General features: G+C 27.2%; 1 long non-coding RNA gene across 1 annotated transcript; it reads right to left on the reverse strand.

Moving 5' to 3' along the window:
* Positions 1–769: 769 nt before the first annotated feature.
* On the reverse strand, positions 770–1,592 carry LOC128295232 (uncharacterized). Its single transcript, XR_008285575.1, has 2 exons — positions 1,461–1,592; positions 770–1,013 (listed from the first exon to the last, which is right to left on the reverse strand). It is a non-coding gene; the product is annotated as an uncharacterized LOC128295232 (long non-coding RNA).
* Between the last annotated feature and the right edge of the window lie 8,940 nt (positions 1,593–10,532).

Here is a 10,532-nt window from a genome sequence, read left to right on the forward strand (position 1 = left end):
AATTCATTCTAATATCAATCATCATCCATTTGAACTTCACTCATTTCATGAACCTTTTGGTTCATGTTTTCGATCTCATATCTCAATTTCAATTCTCAATTCAATTTCTCATTTCATTCCAATAGCTCAATCAATCAAATTCACTCGATTTATCTTTTCACTTATTTACCCCTATTAACAAGACTCAGACTCTGATAGATACGCGGATTCCTTTCAAACACACCAGAATATCCAACCCAAACACACCCGGAATATTATAAATCCTCCATAACACACCAGTATATCATATCCTCCCAAACACACCAATAAGGCATTAAATGCCTTTTCGGATAAACCGAAGTATATAATAACAGAAACATCTTCTCGGCCGAACTACAAATCTCCTCATCACATCACAAACCCAATGGCATGCCATTTGTATCCAATTTGGTCCAATACTGTTAATAGGGTATTTGATTCACTTTCTCAATTTAATGAATCTTTCATCAATATACCATTCTAATAATCACATATATTCACACATTTTCACAATTTCATACATTTTCATTCAATTCAACAAATATATTTCAATTATCCACATTAATTCATAATCCAATACAACTCAATTCACTTTTCAATATCAAATATTCAATTATCACAAATCTCATATATTCATATCAATTTCCTTATATTTCCAATCAATATAATTTTCAATATAACATTCATTCAATATTCAAATTTTACATAGATCATATATATATATATATATTATAATTTCAATCAATATAAATTCAATCAAAATGATTTCAATCAATATAAATTTGATAAATTCATCACATACCAAAATCAATCCATTTCAATTGTAAAACATCATAATTCTAACACTAACAATTGTCATATGTATATAAATATAACAAATAATGACTGAGTTCGGATTATAGAAATACAAACCGTATTTTTCGAGCTTTTCCAAGCTTTTCCTCGTCAACTTTGCTATTTCCTTACTTAGCTGAAACTTCTCGAGACAACGTTAGCTACGGAAATTAAAACAATTCATATTCATTAATTCACTACTAATTTATATCTAATTAATTGAATTTTCTATTCAATTTTCTACTTTAATTTCAATTTAATCTTAACTAATTTTCACTTACGTTTCTAATTCAATTCACATTCTATTTCTATTCAAATTTCATCCATACTCTCATTTAAATATTAAATTTCCAGCATATTTTCCTAATTTCAAAATTTCATCAATTTAGTTCCTACAACATAAAACTTATAACTTACTTTACAATTTGATCCTATTATCAATTCTAACTTGAAATTCACTCAATTAAACCCTTAATTCACTATTTTATTCAACATGAACTATACTTGAAAATCTATAAACTCTCAAAATATCAACTTAATTTCAATAAAACCTTGTTTTAAAGCTTCTAAAACATCAAATTTAAGAGGAAATGACTTAATTGACTTACCAAATTAAACTTCAAGCTTCAAACCTTAAATTTTCCCTTTTTTTTCTTTCTTTTCTTTCTTTCCTTCCTTCCCTCTCTGTTTCGTTTCTACTATTCTGTTTATTCCCTTCTTCTCTTTTTTTTTCTTTTGTTTTATATATATATATATAATATTATTTATACTTAAATAATAAGTAATACTTATTTATTATTTATACATGTGTATATTATTAATACATGTGTATCTATTTAAAACCATACATTTGTCACTTTTCTTTTTTTTTTTAATTTATTTAATAATAATAGTTAATAATAATTTATAATTTATAATTCAACAATAATCTAGAAAATCTTTAGATTTTTCATTGTTTGCCGCCTCAACTATACTAAATGGTCTATTTTCTATTTTGGTCCTTTTATTTTCTTTTAATCTACAATTCAACTTTTATCATTTATTCAATTTAGTCATTTTCCTAATTACTCTTAATTAAACTAAATTCACTTAATTAAACTCTAATTAACCACTCTACTAACTTCATAAATATATATATATATATATATATATATATATATTTTAAATATTTACTAATCAATTTTTCAACTTAAACCGTAGATGTTTGTTTAATTTTTGAACAGGATGAAGCACTTGGTCAGTTTGTAGTTGGATATGTTGATTCCGACTTTACTGATGATTTAGATAAACGTCGTTCAACTACGGGGTATCTGTTTACTCTTGCGAAAGCCCCAATGAGTTGGAAGTCTACCTTACATACTCTGATGGCAGTGTCTACTACAGAGGCGAATATATGACGATTCTGAAAGGCATTAAGGAGGCTATTTGGCTTAATGGATTGTTGAAAGACTTGGGAGTTGTTCAAAGTCACATTAGTCTATATTGTGACAGTCAGAGCGCTATTCATTTAGCGAAAAATCAAGTCTATCATTCAAGAACCAAGCATATCGACGTAAGATATCACTTTGTGCGGGAAGTCTTTGAAAAAGGAAAAATTCTACTTCAGAAGATTCCGACAGCAGATAATCTCACAAATATGATGACTAAGGTGGTAACAACAATCAAGTTTAATCATTGTTTAAACTTGATTAACATCCTGAGAATTTGAGCACCTTCAGGTGTATGGCGCTCGAGAGCGCATTTGGAGGCACTACAAATGATAACTTTATCGAATATGGGGAGTTGAAGGAAGTGTGTGAAGATGTGATTATCCTAATCAAATCTTCAATGTGGAGATTGTTGAAAAGTCAATTAAGGGGGTGTTGAAAAGTCAAAAATGGGAGGTGCAATTGGCACCGAAAGAAAAAGTGATAGGCAAGTTGTTTAAAGTTGAATGGGATAATTGCAATTTTGGTCCCTAATTTTTAAGCCATTTGCAAGTTGGTCCCTGAACCTCAACTATAAATAGGCCTAATCATTTTTCATTTCAACCATCCCAACCAATCTTTCTCTCTTAGTTTTCTCTCTTCTCCCATTTGATAATTCTTAAGGAATTCTATTTGTTTGTAATATTTTGGAGATAATAAAGTTATCATCTGGTGTTAGTGCAGGGGCGTAGGTATAATTTACGAACCTCGTTAAAACTCTTGTGTTTTTTCTTGTCCTATTTTTCTTTCAATATTTGAGGTATAATAGTAGTATTTAATTGTACTATTAAATTACGATAGAAGGGATGTTCTGACTAAGGAAAGACTTGGTACTTAAAAGATCCTTGTGATCCACTTCTCTTTCCTGGGAATTGAACTTTGTGTGATTTTTTAATACAATAATTTACACGCTTCCGACCCTATTGTAATAACAGTAACTTGCTGGATTAACATTACCTTTTAGGGTTGCCTAAGGTTACTTATACACATAAATATATATTTTTAGGATTGTCTAAAGCTGACCTTGATAATTAAAATTTAAACTAATCTAACACTTTAAGTTAATTTATATAAACTTTAGCTATGAATCTCAACCTGATTCAATACAATTTGAATTTATTTAATTTAAATTTAAAAATATCAAAATTTAAAATGAGTTAATCTTATAATGAATTGAATATGAGCGTCACTCGTCAAATCCTACTGATGAAATCTGAAATGATCGATAAAAATATCATGAAGGCCTTTATACTATAGTTAAATTACATTTTGTCTCATCTACTTAAAAAATAAGTAAATTAGTCTCTATACATTAGATCAAAGAGTAAACTAGTCCTTCTATTAAAAATTAGCCCATGTACGAAAATATGAATCACACATGACACATCACGTGTAACATTTCTGGTTATTTCATCATCCACAACAGTTTTTAACAATAAAAATAGATGAAATTTTAATAGAAATTACCAATTTACTCTTTAATCTAACGTACAAGAACTAATTTATTTATTTTTTTTAATAAAAATAGTAAAATATAATTTAACTCTGAATATAAAAATATCTATAATACTTTTATCGAAATGATCTGAACTTAAAATAACTTAAACTCAAATTAATTCGATCTAGAATGATAAAAAAAACCCAACCCGACTTTATGTCTAAAAGTGTAAGTAATGGTCTACAAATAAGAATCTGATTAAGATACTGACATCACAAATGGAAAAGCTAAATGTTGCAGATGGTGGGGGTAGGTCCCATGGACGAAGTTGCGGCTGCAGATGGAATGGTTGAAGGAGAGTTTAAGGAAATTAAGCAAAATACTTGAAATGGAAAACTATACTTTTATATATTAGAGAGAGATTCACTTACACATATATAAAATTAAATATATATTTATATAATTTATATTTTAATAATTAATTATTAAATTTATTAATATAATTGTACTTGTTTATATATAAATTTTATAATAATCTGATATATTTATCATATTAATCTAAAGTATTGTATAAATTAATATTTATTGAATGGTTAAAATTTATACATAAAATAAATAGTAAAAAATTTAATTTACATTAAATTTAATATGCATAATATATATGAATAAAATATAAAATATAAGAATTAAATTGTTAAAATATTAATTATATAAATATATAAAAAAACTACTTTAATTTTAGGTTGATATAATTATATATCTCCTTTTATATATATATATATATGTGCGCTTGCTTTAACAGCGCAATTTGCATTAACGAAAAGTGCAGTTTAATATTGGATGTTGACGCCAAACCAAATACAATTGTTTCCTGGCTCTTCCCGGCAATTAACTTGTCTTGACTCGAGAAAGCTGACCCAAAATACATGATAAATTAAATTATTTCCTTTCAAGAAAAAATGGGTTAAATTACGGATTTAAACTCTCTTTCAGATTTAGATTTTATGTTTTTATTAATATCATCTACTTTTATTATATCATTAGTTAATTTAAATAGTTATCATGTTAACTATCATTAGTTAATTAAAACTTTAACGATTTAAAAACATACACAAAAAGAATTCATGTCAATGTGATGTGTTGGAAGGGTGTTTTTATTAAAACTAAAGATAGTTAACAATATTAACTATTTGTAATGATGTTAAAATTAAATCAAAATAATTGATTGAATTAGAAATTGATAGTTCAACCAATTGAACTAGATATAAATCAAATCATTGTGAATATGTAAAAAACTAGAAATTTGTACCAAAAAAACTGATGGTTCTATCAGTTGAATTGGTTTATGGATTTTTTTTATAATTTTTTCCTAAACTTTTTTTTAATCATCGTTGAATCGGTCTAACCAAAAATTGTAATTTGATAGATTTAACTACCAGTCCACTTTCGACAATGCTAGAATGGTTGTTAAAATCTCTAGTGCTTCTATGATCCCCCTTTTGTCCTTGTTTTTTACCATTTTGACTATTAGGACTAACTAATGAGATCATAAAAAGCAGTTAAATCAATTTGTGACAATTATAGAGACTAGACTCACTTTTGAGCAGAATAAAAGGACCAAAATCATAATTTGACCAAAAAAAGTAATATAATACATATGAAGATTGAATCATGCTCAAAAGCCAAACTTTTTTGAACACCTTTTATTTTTTCTGAATAAACTTTTGAAACAGCTATATCAGGCATTATCCTTTTGAGGGGGGAGGATTCCTGGTTCATAATATATATCAAAAACTCAAAAGTTAAAATTTGCAGCCCTTGCTGGTTCTACTATCAAAAGCTATATACATACATATATAAACACAATAGGCACGTGGATATGTATAAAAGGTTTTATATAGGTGCTTGCCTAATACGCACTGGCAAAGCTTATATGTATATATTCCACCATTTGCAAATTATTTTAATGATGCAGTGAACCTGTAATATTCGTATTGTTATTTGCATGCAGACATTGATACGAAACGCAACATGGAAAAGAAAAAAAAAAACAAAGGCCCTTATGAGTATGAACAATAAGCTTTGCTTTGCTTTATAAGGCAATATGTATTTATATTAGATATATGATTTTCCTAGTATGTATTCGAATATCCTTTGTGTATGGGACTTGAAATCCTATCCTTATTGGTGTTTTCTTCATTGAACTGGAACCTTCTAAAAACAGGTCCCCCAAAAAAGAATATTAAAACCAAACAGGACCAATTTGTAAGAGACCCACACGCATGCCCATAGCCCACGTGGGGCGCATTTTCTGCACATGGTTTGTGAAACATTCTGGTCTTTCTTAAATCCCCCCACCTTTATATTTTTCTCACTTATTCTAGTTTAATTGGTAAAATTATTATGGAAGCCCTATATGAGGAGTAGAATTACATTTTACTTTCTTTTGCTCTTAATCTAATAAACAAAAATTAATTAACTCATTTTTTGAGTAGAGGAGGTAAAATGTAATTTGACTCCTAGTACAAGGGCCTCTATGGTATTTTATCACATACTATTATTTCCATCCCACACCGACAAAAGTACCATGGAGGTCCTTGTACTAGAAGTCAGATTGCATTTTGCCCCCTCTACTAAAATAATTGGTAATTTAGTCCCTATACATTAAATCAAAGAGTAAATTGATCATTTTGTTAAAAATTTTATTCATTTCTACTGTTAAAAATGAGTCCTTGTATGTCAACATAATATACACATGGCATGCCACGTATTATATCTGGTTATTCCATTAGTTATGCTAGTTTTTAACACTACAAGTGGATAAAATTTTAAAAAAATGATCAATATACTCTTTAAACTAAAATACATAAACTAATTTTTTTATTTTTATATAAAAAGATAAAAATAATCTAACTTTTAATATAAAAATTTCTATAATATTTTTATTATTGGATGGCATCCACTTCATCTTTATATTCAGCCTTTTGAATAATAATTATAATAATTAATAAAAAACAGCCTTAATTTGATTTTTAGTAAGTTATTTTAATAACTAGTTGATCATCACACCACCTTGGACTAGGAGCCTAGGACCTTCACTTCACAATCACCCACAATGTTTGACCCACTTCGTCTCGTTTCTTCAATGACTCTCTCTCAATAAGATGAGAAAGCAAACAAGAGAGCAAATTGGCAAATGGGGTTTGCTTTATAATATTGAATTTAGAATTTTAGACCCTCTTTGGAGAGAGGAATTACAGTCATACATTGTTTTTGGTGTTCCACAAAGTGAGCACATTCTCCTCTATTGTGCTTTGAATTTCCTTTTAACTTGTAATTATGTTTAGAGGTTGTATTTAATAATTTTAAAATTCATACTTTAAATCTCAAATTGTAATTTATTGATCGAGTATTTATTTTTTAAAAATAATTTAAGTTTAAATCATAGTTCTACCCTAACATTTATGTTTTAAGTGTATAATTGATTTATGCCTAGTTATTGACCAAACTGAATTTTTGTATTTAACAACTGGCGAACCCAAAGGGAAGGTATTGATCTTGGTCTTTAGAATGGTATAATTATTTTCTAAGTCCCTTAAAATTAATAAATTTATCTAAAAAATTATAATCCAATTTTCATCTCCTAAAAGTAATTTTTTGCCTACACCCTATATTTAACCCAAATTAAATTTCGATTGATTAATCCGGTCAAAACAAAATAATGAATACTACCATGTGATTATAGAGAATTGCAAATCCCTCTCATCATGTCATTAGTGGCCCTAGCTCACACTCCAATTAATTACCAGCTGAAATCTTCCATTAAAGAAAGAATATATATATATAAACATATCTTCATCGTACAATTGAGATTCTTGCCTTTATATTCATGTCAAACATAAAGGAAAAAAGAAAAAGTATACAAGTCAACAAAAATATATTAGTTTACGACTATTTTGAATGAAACAAAAGAGAGATTAGATCCCCCTCCCATTTGACAAAGATGATAGAAGGCATGTTTGCCATTAATATACCAAAAAGAAAGAAAAAACCTATGGGAATGATGAGAATTAGATATGATAGGATTTGGGGGGTCTCACCAAAGATGTTGGAAAAATGCCATAGATAACGTTTTGTTCTTTGGGAGTTACAAGCATCATTTTTTTTAGTTAAATCTATAGATCCCTTCCCACCATTTGGTCACTAACTTTCCCCACCAAAATCAAAGGACACACAATCCATATATATATATATATATATATATATATATTTGTCGTCAAGGTCATGTGCCTCACCTTTGTGAATTGATTCCGTTGTTTCCGTCAAAAAGTTGTTTTTTACAATTTGGGAGATTATATTTGCCCTTGTTTTGGGAGGAGATGATAACAACAGGGTTTAAACCTATAATCTTTAGGGTGCCACCCGCTGCTCCTTCTGTTAGCCAAAATATAATTAAAACTCAATGCAATGCTTTTATTTCTTTCTTTCGAATAAGAAGCTAGAAATGTTATGGTCTAGAGGTTGAGGTAATATTGTAAAATTTTGGAAGAGGTTAAAGCTAAGGCTTTTGGGTGTAAAAAGGTCTTAGGTTGAATTATGAATTTTTTGTAGGACCAAAAATGGAATTTTTCATTTAAAAAAAAAGATAAAAAGGACTTGAATTGAATTTTTTTAGAGCGGTTAAAATTGTAATTTTCCGTTTGCAAAGGGCCAAGGCTAACATCTCTTCTAGTTACAAGTGCAGATGCAATCACAATTATACTTACAAATAATAAGTATCCAAATAACTATATCCATAATCAAACATTATAAAGCATAACCGGATTGAAACCAGAATAATATTATGATTTAGAATAGAATAAATCTAAATAAAACCTACACATAGTAAGATTTAAACTAAACTAAAATATGGATAAAACTTACAAATTATTTATATGAGTAAACCTACACATAGTAAGATTTAAACTAAACTAAAATATGGATAAAACTTACAAATTATTTACATGGGTGGGACTCAAACCTAAGTTTTTAAAGTTCTGAAAGCTTGAATCTTGCCATTAAACTAAATCCTCATAGACCTATATTTTTAAACGATGATGTTTTTCATTTGAATTTTAAATGGATGATTTGTCAAAGTTTTCGGTCTTTGAAATTTAATCCATGTGATTAAAAACTTAAATATATTTTTAAAATTAAAGAGCTTGATCTAATTATTGTCAAAATTTAACTAATTATTGTCAAAATTTACTTACTATAAGATATACTTATTGAGTTCATAATGGTTTATTGAAGTTCGTCCAATTGTATAGGTGTAAACTTTGACAAAAATACTAATATTTTAAATTGGAATAAAAGAAATTTAAAATATTTTAATTACTTTTAAATATAAAAATTAAATCTCAAACTTCATTTTAGTATAAGGAGTGGCGATATATTTTGACCAATAATTAAAAAAATTATGAAAGCCCAATTAATAACATTGTTAATGATCTTTCATTAAATTTGAATATTTGGTATTCGATATTTTAAGTTCGGTTTAAAATTAAAATCCAATTGGTAACAAATTTAAATTTAATAGAAATCAATTAATAATGTTATCAATTGATTTAATTTTCAAATGGATAAATCCTCAAACTACAGATAAACTTTAGTTCAATGTGCAATATTACGTATAAACTTTGATTTTCTACAATTATATACATGACATTTTAATTTGATTCAGTTTTCATAAATGACTAATGCCATTATCAATAAAACATTATTTTATGTTTACGTATTACATACACAAATATTTATATTTATCTAATATAAAATAAATTGATGTATTTATTTCATTCATTATGTACAGTTGAATCAAAATAAAAGTTTTATGTATACATTTGAATCAAAATCAAAATTCATGTACATATTAAATCAAAGTTTATATATAATTTTGATATTTAAATCGTACTCGATTATTAAAATTAAAAGTAGATGGATGAATTATCCTAGAAAATCTAGGGAAATCTAAATATCAAGTACATATAAGCTTAAAGTTATAGTGTTGATAGTTTAGATTATCTTTCAAGGGTAGGGTGATTTAAGAGTAATTAAAATTATAAATAGTGAGAAAATCTAAGGTGGGGTTGAAATGAAAGATCTAAAGGTTAATTGATTAGGAATCTAATGATGGTTTAAATCCATAAGAGAAACGCAATTATTTCTTGGAGGACATGCTTAATTTAAGGGAACCAACCCTGTTGGGTTGCCACATGGACCGACCAATCCCCTAAAGTGAAGATTTCTTTTTTAACATTTAAGGGTGACATTCAACAATTACAACTAACAAATAGCTACACCTTTTTTAAATTTTTACACAATATTTACAATTAATTGACAGTTAACTTTGATTTTGAAGTAACTTTTTTTTTACCGACTATAATATTAAAATATTGATTGAGTTTTAACTCTATTCGTATGGGTATTATTATCAATACAGGAGGATGTGAGTTTCAGTGCACTAAAACGCATTATTCTCTTATTTATTAATTGAGGAGGCGTTATATGTAGTTTTAGATATTGTGTCAAAAAGAGCATGATTTTTCAAAAAAAGTATGATATTTAAAGGGATAAATCTCAAAATTATTCATAAACTTAGATTTAATGTACAATTATATACATGAAACTTTTATTGCGATTCAACTATACACATTTAAAGAACGAAATATATCAATTTATTTTTATGATGGATAAATATAATTATATGTGTATGTAATATATAAACATAGAATTATGCT

The sequence above is a fragment of the Gossypium arboreum genome, chromosome 7, assembly GCF_025698485.1.
Source record: "Gossypium arboreum isolate Shixiya-1 chromosome 7, ASM2569848v2, whole genome shotgun sequence".
Taxonomy (NCBI): Eukaryota; Viridiplantae; Streptophyta; class Magnoliopsida; order Malvales; family Malvaceae; genus Gossypium; species Gossypium arboreum.